At 42.0% G+C, this 11,387-nt stretch overlaps 1 long non-coding RNA gene across 1 annotated transcript in view; it reads left to right on the top strand.

The window, feature by feature from the left end:
* Positions 1 to 11,035, top strand: part of LOC105549367 — an 11,916-nt gene extending 881 nt beyond the window's left edge. The window contains exons 2-4 of the long non-coding RNA XR_001007532.1: positions 1,515 to 1,564; positions 10,414 to 10,461; positions 10,872 to 11,035. This is a non-coding gene — a long non-coding RNA (uncharacterized LOC105549367). The remainder of the gene's footprint in view (positions 1 to 1,514; positions 1,565 to 10,413; positions 10,462 to 10,871) is intronic.
* The last annotated feature ends 352 nt before the right edge of the window (positions 11,036 to 11,387 follow it).

Raw genomic sequence — 11,387 nt, 5'->3', positions numbered from 1 at the left:
CTCCTGGGCTCAAGCCATCCTCCCACCTCAGCCTCCCAAGTGGCTGGGACTACAGGCACATGCCACCACACTTGGCTAATTTTTGTATTTTTTGTAGAGACGAGGTTTCAGCATGTTGCACAGGCTGGTCTTGAACTCCTGAGTTCAAGTGATCTGCCTGCCTCAGCCTCCCAAAGTGCTGGGATTACAGGTATGAGCCACTGTACCCAGCCCCGAATAAGTTTTAAATAACCAATATTTTAAAATATTTTAATAGTTACATAGCACTTTAATTAGTTTGCTGAATAATTTAGCCCAAGGGACAAGGATGTTAATGAGAAAACTGACTAGATTTCAGATCATAGATTTTAAGAGAACAAGGATCTCAAAACCAAATACCCTCTGCTTAAAGTGTTTTTTTGTGTTTTTTACTACTGAAAATGTTTAGAGATTGACTTACCTATTGCTGATATTCAAAATATCTGATATCTTAATATTTTTAAATAACTCACACTAAAAGCATATGTTCAAAATGGCAATGTATAGTCTGAGACTGGTGATTGATTTATAATATTGGTACCTAAAGAGATACTGAGATGAATAACTTATTAATTTCCTTCTTAAAATCATAATTTTGGATCTGTAAAGGACTATACAAAAAAAAAATCTAGTATTATACCTGCATTTTATAATTGTGGAAATAGAGGCCAGAAAGAATAAGAGGCAAGTTGGGGGCAGATACTGGGTTTGGATCAGCTCTTCTGACGCCTGATTGTGTGACATTACAAAGCCTGAAATTCAGCTCCAACATCTATTAAACATTTACAGAATATCAGCTGGGCGCAGTGGCTCTCACAAGGCCAGGAGTTCAAGACCAGCCTGGCCAAGATAGTGAAACCCTGTCTCTACTAAAAATACAAAAATTAGCCGGGCATGGTGGCAGGCACCTGTAGTCCCAGCTACTCTGGAGGCTGAGTCAGAGAATTGCTTAAACCTGGGAGGCAGAGGTTGCAGTGATCCCAGATCGTGCCACTACACTCCAGCCTGGCGACAGAGTGAGACCCCACCTCACACACACACAAAAAATTGCAGAGTATCTACTGTGTGTCAAGTACATTAATTACCCAAGACTACAAAGAGAAATACAATTTAGCTAATGTCCTCAAGAAGCTAACAGTATACTAAAAGAGATATGTAGGCATCAATTATAGTAATGACATAACATATTCTAATAGAGGTATGTACATAACACAGTGGGCATGGCTAGTTGTCTTTGTTTCTGCTGTTAAAACAGAATATCACAGATTGGGTGATTGATTGATTGATTGACTGACTGATTGAGGCAACTCTGTCACCCAGGCTGGAGTTCAGTGGCATGATCACAGCTCACTGCAGCCTCAACCTCCCTGGATCAAGCAATTCTCCTGCCTCAGCCTCCTAAACAGCTGGAACTACGGGTGTGAGCCACCATGCCCCACTAATTTTTAATCTTTTTTTTTTTTTTTTGTCTGAGACAGTCTGAGTCTGTTGCCCAGGCTGGAGTGCAGTGGCACAATCTCAGCTCACTGCAACCTCCACCTCCCAGGTTCAAGCAGTTCTACCTCAGTCTCCTGAGTAGCTAGGATTACAGGCATGTGCCACCACGCCCGGCTAATTTTTGTATTTTTAGTAGAGACGGGGATTCACCATGTTGGTCAGGCTGGTTTCGAACTCCTGACCTCGTGATCCGCCCGCCTCGGCCTCCCAAAGTGCTGGGATTACAGGCACAAGCCGCCGCGCCCAGCCAATTTTTAAAAACGTTTTATAGAGACGGGTCTCACTATGTTGCCCAGGCTCATCTCAAACCCCTGGGCCCAGGCGCTCTCCCACCTTGTCCTCCCAAAGTTCTGGAGTAACAGATGTGAGCCAACACACCAGGCCCAGACTGGGTAATTTATAAAGAAATTTACTTCTGCCCGCCCCGCCGCGGCTCCCCGCGCGGGTGGCTGAGGTGTAGTGCTGCGACCCCCGCACCCCTGGGACATGGCGCTGCGAGTTGCGCTCTGCCCGCTGAGGCCCTGGCAGCTTGGGATGGGCGCCGTCCGGCTGCTGCGCATGGGACCCGCTCTGCTCTTGGGAAGGGTTGGGAGATGTTTACTGTAGTCTGCCTGAAGTTGGGACAAAATTGAACAAACAAGATGAGTTTGGTGCTTTGGAAAGTGTGAGAGCTGCTAGTGAACTCTGTTTTCCTTTATGAAAAGTAACTGAAATTAATGAAGCTCTTGCAGAAAATCCAGGACTTGTAAACAAATCTTGTTAGGAAGATGGTTGGCTGATCAAGATGACACTGAGTAACCCTTCATAACTAGATGAACTTATGAGTGAAGAAGCGTATGAGAAATACGTAAAAATCTATTGAGGAGTGAAAATGGAACCCCTAAATAAACTAGTGTGAAATAACGCAACGCAGCAGAGTTGTCTTAAATTAGTAGTGGATAGAAGACTTAGAATAGCAACTTTTAGCATTACCGATGGGGAAAAAAAACTACTGTTTTCACTGCTAATGAAAGAAAATGCGTTTTAACTTTCTAATGATTGTAGATAAACATAATATGTGTCTGTTTCACAATATCCTATCATTCTTAGACTAAGCTTTAGTAATCAGAATTCATGAAATTATCCATGGTAAAAATTAGTTATAAAAATTACATAATTAAAAGATAACATTGTTATTTCTAAGCCTCATATAATATTGTAACTTGTGTATGTCCATACCTGGATTTGGGATTAAATACTTAATGATCTTTCCATTGGAAATAACTGGGAGTGAAGAAGTTTTTATTGCTTGTACAATGTCAGATGAATAACAACACTATCTTAATTTTGCAATACACTGCATTTGCTGGTGCTACTTTTATACAGTGAAGCAACAGCTTTGCAGCAAAATAATAAAATACTTCTTCATTAAAAAAAAAAAAAGAAAGAAAGAAAAGAAATTTACTTCTTACAATTCTGGAGGCCAGGACATCCATGATAAGGTGCCAGCATCTGGGAAGGGCCTTCTTGCTGTCCTCCCATAGCAGAAGATGGAAGGGCAAGGGAGAACCAACATGCTCCCACAAGCCCTTTTTATAATGGCATCAATCAAATTTCAGGCCAGAGTCCTTGTGACCTAATCATCTCCCAAAAGGCCCCGCCTCTCAACCCTGTTGCATTGGGGTTAAGTTTCCAACACATGAATTTTGGAGACAACACATTCAAAACATAGCATTCCACACCTTGGGCTCCCCAGATTCATGTCCTCACATGCAAAATAAATTCATTCCATCCCAATAGCCCCCAAAATGTCTTAACTTGTTCCAGCATCAACTTTAAAGTCAAAGTCCAAAGTCTCATCTAAATCAGATATGAGTAAGACTCAAGGCATGATTCATCATGAGACAAAAGATGTACATTTGCAATGTTTGTCATGTCAGACAAAACAAAAATATGTAAATATCCATCAATAGGGAACTGCTTAAAAAATTGTATACTCATAAAATGAAACATGCAGATGTTTAAACTAATGAGCTAGATCTCAATATGCTAATATGGAAAGAGCTTCAGAATGTATTAAGGACATAAATTAAGTGTACAATAATGTGTGTATATATGTATATGCTTATGTGTGTATAGAAAGTATCTCAGCAGATACAATAAAAACTTAATTGTGATTACCCCTGGATCAATTAACATGTGGTATAGTATAAGGAAATGAATTTTATACCTTGATCAAACATTTGAAAAATTTTACAATATATTGCTTTGTAATTTTTAAAAACAACATATTGTGGCCAAGTGCAGTGGCTCACGCCTGTAATACCAGCACTTTGCAAGGCAAGGCAGGCAGATCACCTGAGGTCGAGAATTGGAGACCAGCCTGACTAACATGGAGAAACCCCATCTCTACTAAAAATACAAAACTAGCTGGATGTGGTGGTGCATGCCTGTAATCCCAGCTACTCAGGAGGCTGAGACAGGAGAATCACTTGAACCCAGGAGGCAGAGGTTGCAGTGAGCTGAGATCATACCACTGCACTCCAGCCTGGGCGACAGTGTGAGACTCTGTCACACACACAAAAAATATATATATTTTTTAATATATATTATAAATATATATATATTATAATATTTCCATGAACTTCATCATGGAAATATTATAAACTTGAGTGTCCTGGATTAGAAAACATTACATGTTTCTATGAATGAAATATTTAAGTATTCAAATATAGAAATAAAGCAAACATGAAAACCATTCTTTCTGATTAGGTATGAATGGAATATACTTTTAAGAATCTAGGACTAGGCATGGCGGCTTACTGCCTGTAATCCTAACACTTTGGGAGGCCAAGGTGGGAGGATCACTTGAGGCTAGGAGTTTGAGACCAGCCTGGGCAACACAGTGAGACCCTGTCTCTACAAAAAATTTAAAAATTAGCCAGGTGTGTGGCCGGGCACGGTGGCTCATGCCTGTAATCCCAGCACTTTGGGAGGCCAAGGCGGGTGGGTCACCTGAAGTCAGGTGTTTGAGACCAGCCTGGCCAACATGGTGACACCCTGTCTCTACTAAAAATACAAAAAATTAGCTGGGCATGGTGGCAGGCATTATTACTTGGGAGGCTAAGGCAGGAGAATCATTTGAACCCAGGAAGCCAAGGTTGCAGTGAGCTGAGGTCATGCCATTGCACTCCAGCCTGGGTGACAAGAGCGAAACTCCATCTTAAAAAAAAAAAAAAGAATCATCACTAGGCAGCCAAAATTTATTTACCCAAGTATTTTCTTCAGGATTTTCTAAGAACTGGAAAAATAATAACTAAATTGACAGCAATCTTTCTCAATTATGGGAAAGTAATTGCTAATGGTAAAACAGGCACTAGAATATAGTCACCTTATTCTGAATAACTGTGCTGAAGCTGCATTCTCCCTGAGTCACGCCATCAAATTAAAGAGGTGATTTCAACAGCAGCAATGATGAACTTGAGTCAGCAATGTCCTGGGTGCTAGTTATTGTATGTATGTTTAACAGGACTTTGACTTACTAAGTCTGTGTAGCACTTAGGCTCTTTCTGAAATTTCCATACCTGCATGTTTTACAACCCATTGAAGTTATAGTTTTTCAATGATATTTCAAAATTGGGCAAAATGATCAATCTATGAGCAGGATTTGGAGCAATCATTATATCCTACACTATTTACTGAGTGGCAACATTATGAGATATTGTACACACTGATGTGTGTGTTAAGGGAGGAAGTAATGGGATCAGTTCCCCAGATTTAAATTCTGGCTCTACCACTCCCCAGCTATGTCATCTCTATTACTAATACCTACGAAATGGGGATGTTGATAATAATAACACCTACCTCATAGAAGTCTTTGGAAGACTAAATAATCTGTGTAAAGTTCTGGGCAGGAGTAAGTGCTTAATAAATGTTAGTTGTTTTTATTGCATGACACTTAAAAAAATTCTTCTGGGCCAGGCGTAGTGGCTCATGCTGGTAATCCCAGCACTTTGGGAGGCCAAGGCGGGCGGATCACCAAAGGTCAGGAGTTTGAGACCAGCCCGGCCAACATGGTGAAACCCTGTCTCTACTAGAAATACAAAAATTAGCCCGGCATGGTGGCACACACTTGTAGTTCCAGCTACTCGGGAAGCTAAGGGAAGAGAATCGCTTGAACCTGGGAGGTGGAGGTTGCAGTGAGCCCAGATCGCGCCACTGCATTCCAGCCTGGGCAACAAGAGCGAGACTGTCTAGAAGAAGAAAAAGAAAAAAAATTCCTTCTAAGAATTTCATCTTTTAAAAAGTATGAGGAGGGACACAGTGCCTCAAGCCTGTAATACCAGCACTTTGGGAGGCCAAGGCGGGAGCATCACTTGAGCCCAGGAGTTTGAGACCAGCCTGGGCAACACAGCAAGACGCTGTCTCTAAACAAAAAAGAAAGAAAGAAAGCGAACACTGAGTATTCTGTGAATTACTATGCAACCAATCTGTAATTCAGTACTAGAATATAAAGCATTAAATGACTTTTTACACATAATATATTTTGTTTTTTACACATAATATTTTATATCAAAAATTTTATTTCCAGTCAGTCAACAGTAATAATGAGAAAACCTTGATTTTAGAAACTACCTCCCAGACAGAAAGTAAGTATATAGGCCAGGCACAGCGGCTCACACTTGTAATCCCAGCAATTTGGGAGGCTGAGGCAGGCGGATCACCTGAGGTCAGGAGTTTGAGACCAGCCTCAACATGGAGAAACCCCGTCTCTACTAAAAATACAAAATTAGCTGGGGATGGTGATGCATGCCTGTAATCCCAGCTACTCGGGAGGCTGAGGCAGGAGAATTGCTTGAACCAGGGAGGTGAATGTTGCGATGAGCCAAGATCGCGACATTGCACTCCAGCCTGGGCAACAAGAGCGAAACTCCATCTCAAAAAATAAAAAAAACAAAAATTAACTGGATGTGGTGCCACACGCCTGTGGTCCCAGCTATTTTGGAGGCTGAGGCAGGAGAATTGCTGGAACTCAGGAGGTGGAGGCTGCAGTGAGCCGAGATCACGCCACTGCACTCCAGCCTGGCCAACTGAGTGAGACTGTCTCAAAAAGAAAAAAGAAAAAAAAAAAACAAAAAGAAGAAAAAAGAAAGTAAGTATATAAATATGAGATAGTACTTGAGTTATCACTTAAGGTTAAGCTACTAAAAGCAATATCCCCATATTTTGAATTACGACCTTATATCACCAATACCTACTGCAGTACCTTGCACAGATATTCAATAAGCACTTGTTCAATGAATAAATGAATAAAAAGTAAAAGCACACTTACAGCCAAGAATATGAAGAGAATGTTTACTTTTTTTTCATTTAGGTCTGGCAATGTAATTCCCAACCAGTGATCTGAATACAGGTCATATAAACTGAGCTCTCTGGACAGCAGAGTAATGCATCATGCCAAATTGTAATTGTTGCTTTTGCAACTGGTAAAAATCTGAGCTGACTGACAGATGGATTAACAAGAGTTCTTCACTGTTGCTGGAGGACAAATGAAAGTCAATATGCTACCAATGGAAGATTAATGACATTACTTTTATGGAGCTAGATAAATGTGCAAATATATTGCAAATTTTAAAAAAGTTACCCACGGCCGGGAGTGGTAGCTCACGCCTGTAATCCCAGCACTTTGGGAGGCTGAGGTGGGCAGATCACCTGAAGTGGAGTTCGAGACCAGCCTGGTCAACATGGTGAAACCCCATCTCTACTAAAAATGCACACACACAAAATAGCCAGGCACAGTGGCTCATGCTTGTAGCCCCAGCTACTTAGGAGGCTGAGGCAGGAGAATTGCTTGAACCCGGGAGGCGGTGGTTGCAATGAGCCAAGATCGCATCACTGCACTCCAGCCTAGATGACAATAGCAAGACTGTCTTGGGAAAAAAAAAAAAAAGCTACTCACTGGAATAAGAAGGAAGAGTAAAAAGAAACATGTTATTTAAGGGACATTTTACCTTTGCCTGATTTATGTGGACTGATTGTCTTATTAGTCTAAATATATTCATGTGGTAGGCAGAATAATGGCTCCCAAAAGTGCCCATGTTCTAATTCCCTAAACCTGTGAATATGTTACCTCAGCTGGCAAGACGGATTTCTGTAGATGTGATTAAAGTAAGGATCTTAAAATGGGGAGATGATCCTGGAGTATCTGTGTGGGCCCAATGTAATCAGAAACATCTGTATGAGAGTGAGGCAGGAGGATCAGAGGTAGCAGATTGGAAGATTCTATGCTGTTGGCTTTAAAGATGGAAAAAGGAAACATGAGCCAAGGAATGCAGTTAGCTTCTAGAAGCTGGAAAAAGCAAGGGAATGGATTCTCCCATAGCCCCCAGAAGGGATGCAGGCCTTTTGAGATCTTAATTTTAACCCAGTATAACCCATTTCAGATTTCTGTCCTCCTGACCTGTAAGACAAAAAATTTGTTTTATTTTAAGTTACTCAATTAGTGGTAATTTGTTAGAACAGCAAGTGGAAACAAACTCATTAATCTGCATCTAACCTATGAAGATGCTGATTTGAGATAAGATAGTAAATGGGTGTTGTTGTAAGTTGCTAGGCTTGAGGTAATTTGTTACAGCAGCAATATAAAACTATACGACTGGTGGCCAGGCCCAGTGGCTCACACCTGTAATCCCAGCACATCGGGAAGCTGAGACGGCAGGATGGCTTAAGCCCAGGAGTTCAAACTCAGCATGTGCAACATAGTGCAACCCATCTCTACAAGAAATAAAACATTAGCTAGGTGTGGTTATGCATGACTGTAGTCCCAGCTATTCAAGAGGCTGAGGTGGGAGGATCACTTGAACCCACGAGGTGGAGGCTGCAGTGAGCTGTCACTGCCCCACTGCACTCCAGCCTGGGCAACAGAGCAAGATGCAGTCTCCAAAAAAAAAGGGGGGGAGAAAGAAAGAAAGAAAACAAAACTACACAAACTGTCTGTAATAACACATTTTGACATCATGTACTCCCTGATAGGACATTATGTCTGAGATTCTTGCCAAAAATGTATTAACTCATCTAATCATGGGAAAACATAAGACAAGCCCAAACTCAGAGACAGTGTACCAAGTAACTGACTAGAACTCTTCAAAAATGTCAAGGTCATGAAAGACAAGGAAAGATGAACTCTCCGGAAGAGAAAAAGGACAGTAGGTCGAATGTAGTGGCTCATGCCTGTAATCCTAGGACTTTGGGAGGCTGAAGCAAGGGGATCGTTTGAATCAAGGAGTTCAAGACCAGCCTGGGCAACACAGCAAGACCCCATCTGTACTAAAAAATAAAAAATAGCCAGGTATGGTGATTCAAGTCAGCAGTCCCAATTACTTGAGAGGCTGAGGTAGGAGGATCACTTGTGTCTAGGAGTTCAAGGCTACAGTGAGCTGTGATTGTGCCACTGCACTCCAGCTTGGGCAACAGAGGGAGATACTGTTTCAAAAAAAGAAAAGAAAAGAAACAAAAGAAAAAAGAAAAAGAACGTTAGTGGGAAACTGGTGAAATCTGAATATGTCTGTACTTAACAAGATGACAATAAAATATACTTGAATTATTTCTCTCTAGAATTGGGCTAGTCTGTGTAATCTTAAGCAATTCACTTGCTAATACTTGTTTTTTCCAATTGTTAAGATGAAAAGTGTCTAATGTGCTTTAAGATTCTTAGCTGAAATAGTAACAGTTATGTTGCTTACTGTTTTCATTTTAATAATTCTATTTTCCTTTAAGATAGCTTAATTTTGGAAGAGTTAGTGTGCTTCAAAAGACTTTTTTTTTTTTTTTTTTTTTTTTTTTGAGATGGAGTCTCACTCTGTCGCCCAGGCTGGAGTGCAGTGGCGCAATCTCGGCTCACTGCAAGCTCCGGATTCAAGAGATTCTCCTGCCTCAGTCTTCCCAGTAGCTGGGATTACAGGCGCACACCGCCACGCCCAGCTAATTTTTTGTATTTTAGTAGAGATGGGATTCACCGTGTTGCCCAGACTGGTCTTGAACTCCCGAGCTCAGGCAATCCACCCACCTTGGTCTCCCAAAGTGCTAGGATTACAGGCGTGAGCCACCGCGTCCGGACTGCTTCAAAAGACTTAACATGCAGTCGGCAAGGTGGCTCATGCCTGTAATCCCAGCACTTTGGGAAGCCGAGGCGGGCGGATCACTTGAGGTCAGGAACAACCTGACCAACAAGAAGAAACCCCGTCTCTACTAAAAATACAAAATTAGCCGGGCGTGGTGGCATGTGCCTGTAATCCCAGCTACTCGGAAGGCTGAGGCAGGAGAATCGCTTGTACCCGGGAGGCGGAGGTTGTGGTGAGCCAAGATTGCGCCATTGCACTCCAGCCTGGGCAACAAGAGTGAAAGTGTCTCAAAACAAAAACAAAACAAAAACAAAATCAAAACAAAAACAAAAATCTTAACATGCCTCAACATTATAATAATTTCGATGCAATAGTACAGATTAATGAACGTAAATATATGCTGGGCGTGGTGGCACATGTCTATAATCCTAGCTACTTGGCAGGATTGCTTGAGCCCAGGAGCTCGAGAGCAGCCTGGGCAACATATTGAGACCCTGTCTCTACAAAAAAACAAAAAATTAGCCAGGCCTAGTGGAGCACCTGTGGTCCCAGCTACTCACTGCTTAGGAAGCTGAAGTGGGAGGATCACTTGAGCCTGGGAGGTCGAGACTGCAGTGAGTCAAGGTCTGTACTCCAGCCTGGACAACAGAGCACGACTCTGTCAAAAAAGAAAAAAAAAGAAAAAGAAAAAAAGTGAGTCATTGAGTTCTTTTTTGTTTTTTGAGACGCAGTCTTGCTCTGTCACCCAAGCTGGAGTGCAGTGGCTCGATCTTGGCTCACTGCAGGCTCCGCCCCCCAGGTTCACACCATTCTCCTGCCTCAGCCTCCCGAGTAGCTGGGACTACAGGCACGTGCCACCTTGCCCGGCTAATTTTTTGTATTTTTAGTAGAGACGTATTTTCACCGTGTTAGGATGGTCTCAATCTCCTGACCTCATGATCTGCTCACCTCGGCCTCCCAAAGTGCTGGGATTACAGGCGTGAGCCACCACGCCCGGATGATTCATTGAGTTCTGTACTGAAAGACAGGATAGTTGTATGGTTACCATGGTAAAGTTGAAAAATCCTAAATCAAATCATAGTAAATCAGGGGCCATCTGTACTAAATTGTCCAATTTTTTTTTGTTTTTTGAGACGGAGTCTTGATCTGTTGCCCAGGCTGGAGTGCAATGACACGATCTTGGCTCACTGCAACTTCCGCCTCCCGGGTTCAAGCAAGTCTCTGGGTTCAGCCTCCCAAGTGGCTGGGAGATTACAGGTGCCTACCACCATGCCCAGCTAATTTTTGTATTTTTTGTAGAGACGTGGTTTCACCATGTTGGCCAGGCTGGTCTCGAACTTCTGACCTCAGGTGATCCACCTGCCTCAGTCTCCCAAAGTGCTGGGATTACAGGTGTGAACCACCGTGTCCGACCCAATCTTCCTGCCTCAGTATCCAGGTGATGGGATTATAGGCATGAGCCTCTGCGTCCAGCCAACACTTCATTGTAAAATGACTTTGTGTTTGATGATTCTGCCAAATTGTAGGCTATTGTAAGTGTTCCAAGCTCATTTAAGGGAGGCTAGGCTAAGCTATGATGTTTGGTGAATTAGGTACATTAAATGCATTTTTCACTTAATATTTCCAATTCGCAATAGGTTTATCATGATGTGACCTCAAAACACCTGTACGTTGTGGAGGCTTTTCATTATTGGTTTGGTGTTTGCTTTTTGCTTTTATTTCAGAATAAGGAGTTAGCATGTGTGGTATAGTAAGAAATATATATATATATAT

The sequence above is a fragment of the Mandrillus leucophaeus genome, unplaced genomic scaffold (assembly GCF_000951045.1).
Source record: "Mandrillus leucophaeus isolate KB7577 unplaced genomic scaffold, Mleu.le_1.0 Scaffold436, whole genome shotgun sequence".
Lineage (NCBI taxonomy): Eukaryota > Metazoa > Chordata > Mammalia > Primates > Cercopithecidae > Mandrillus > Mandrillus leucophaeus.
This window is presented reverse-complemented; position numbering and strand designations above follow the sequence as displayed.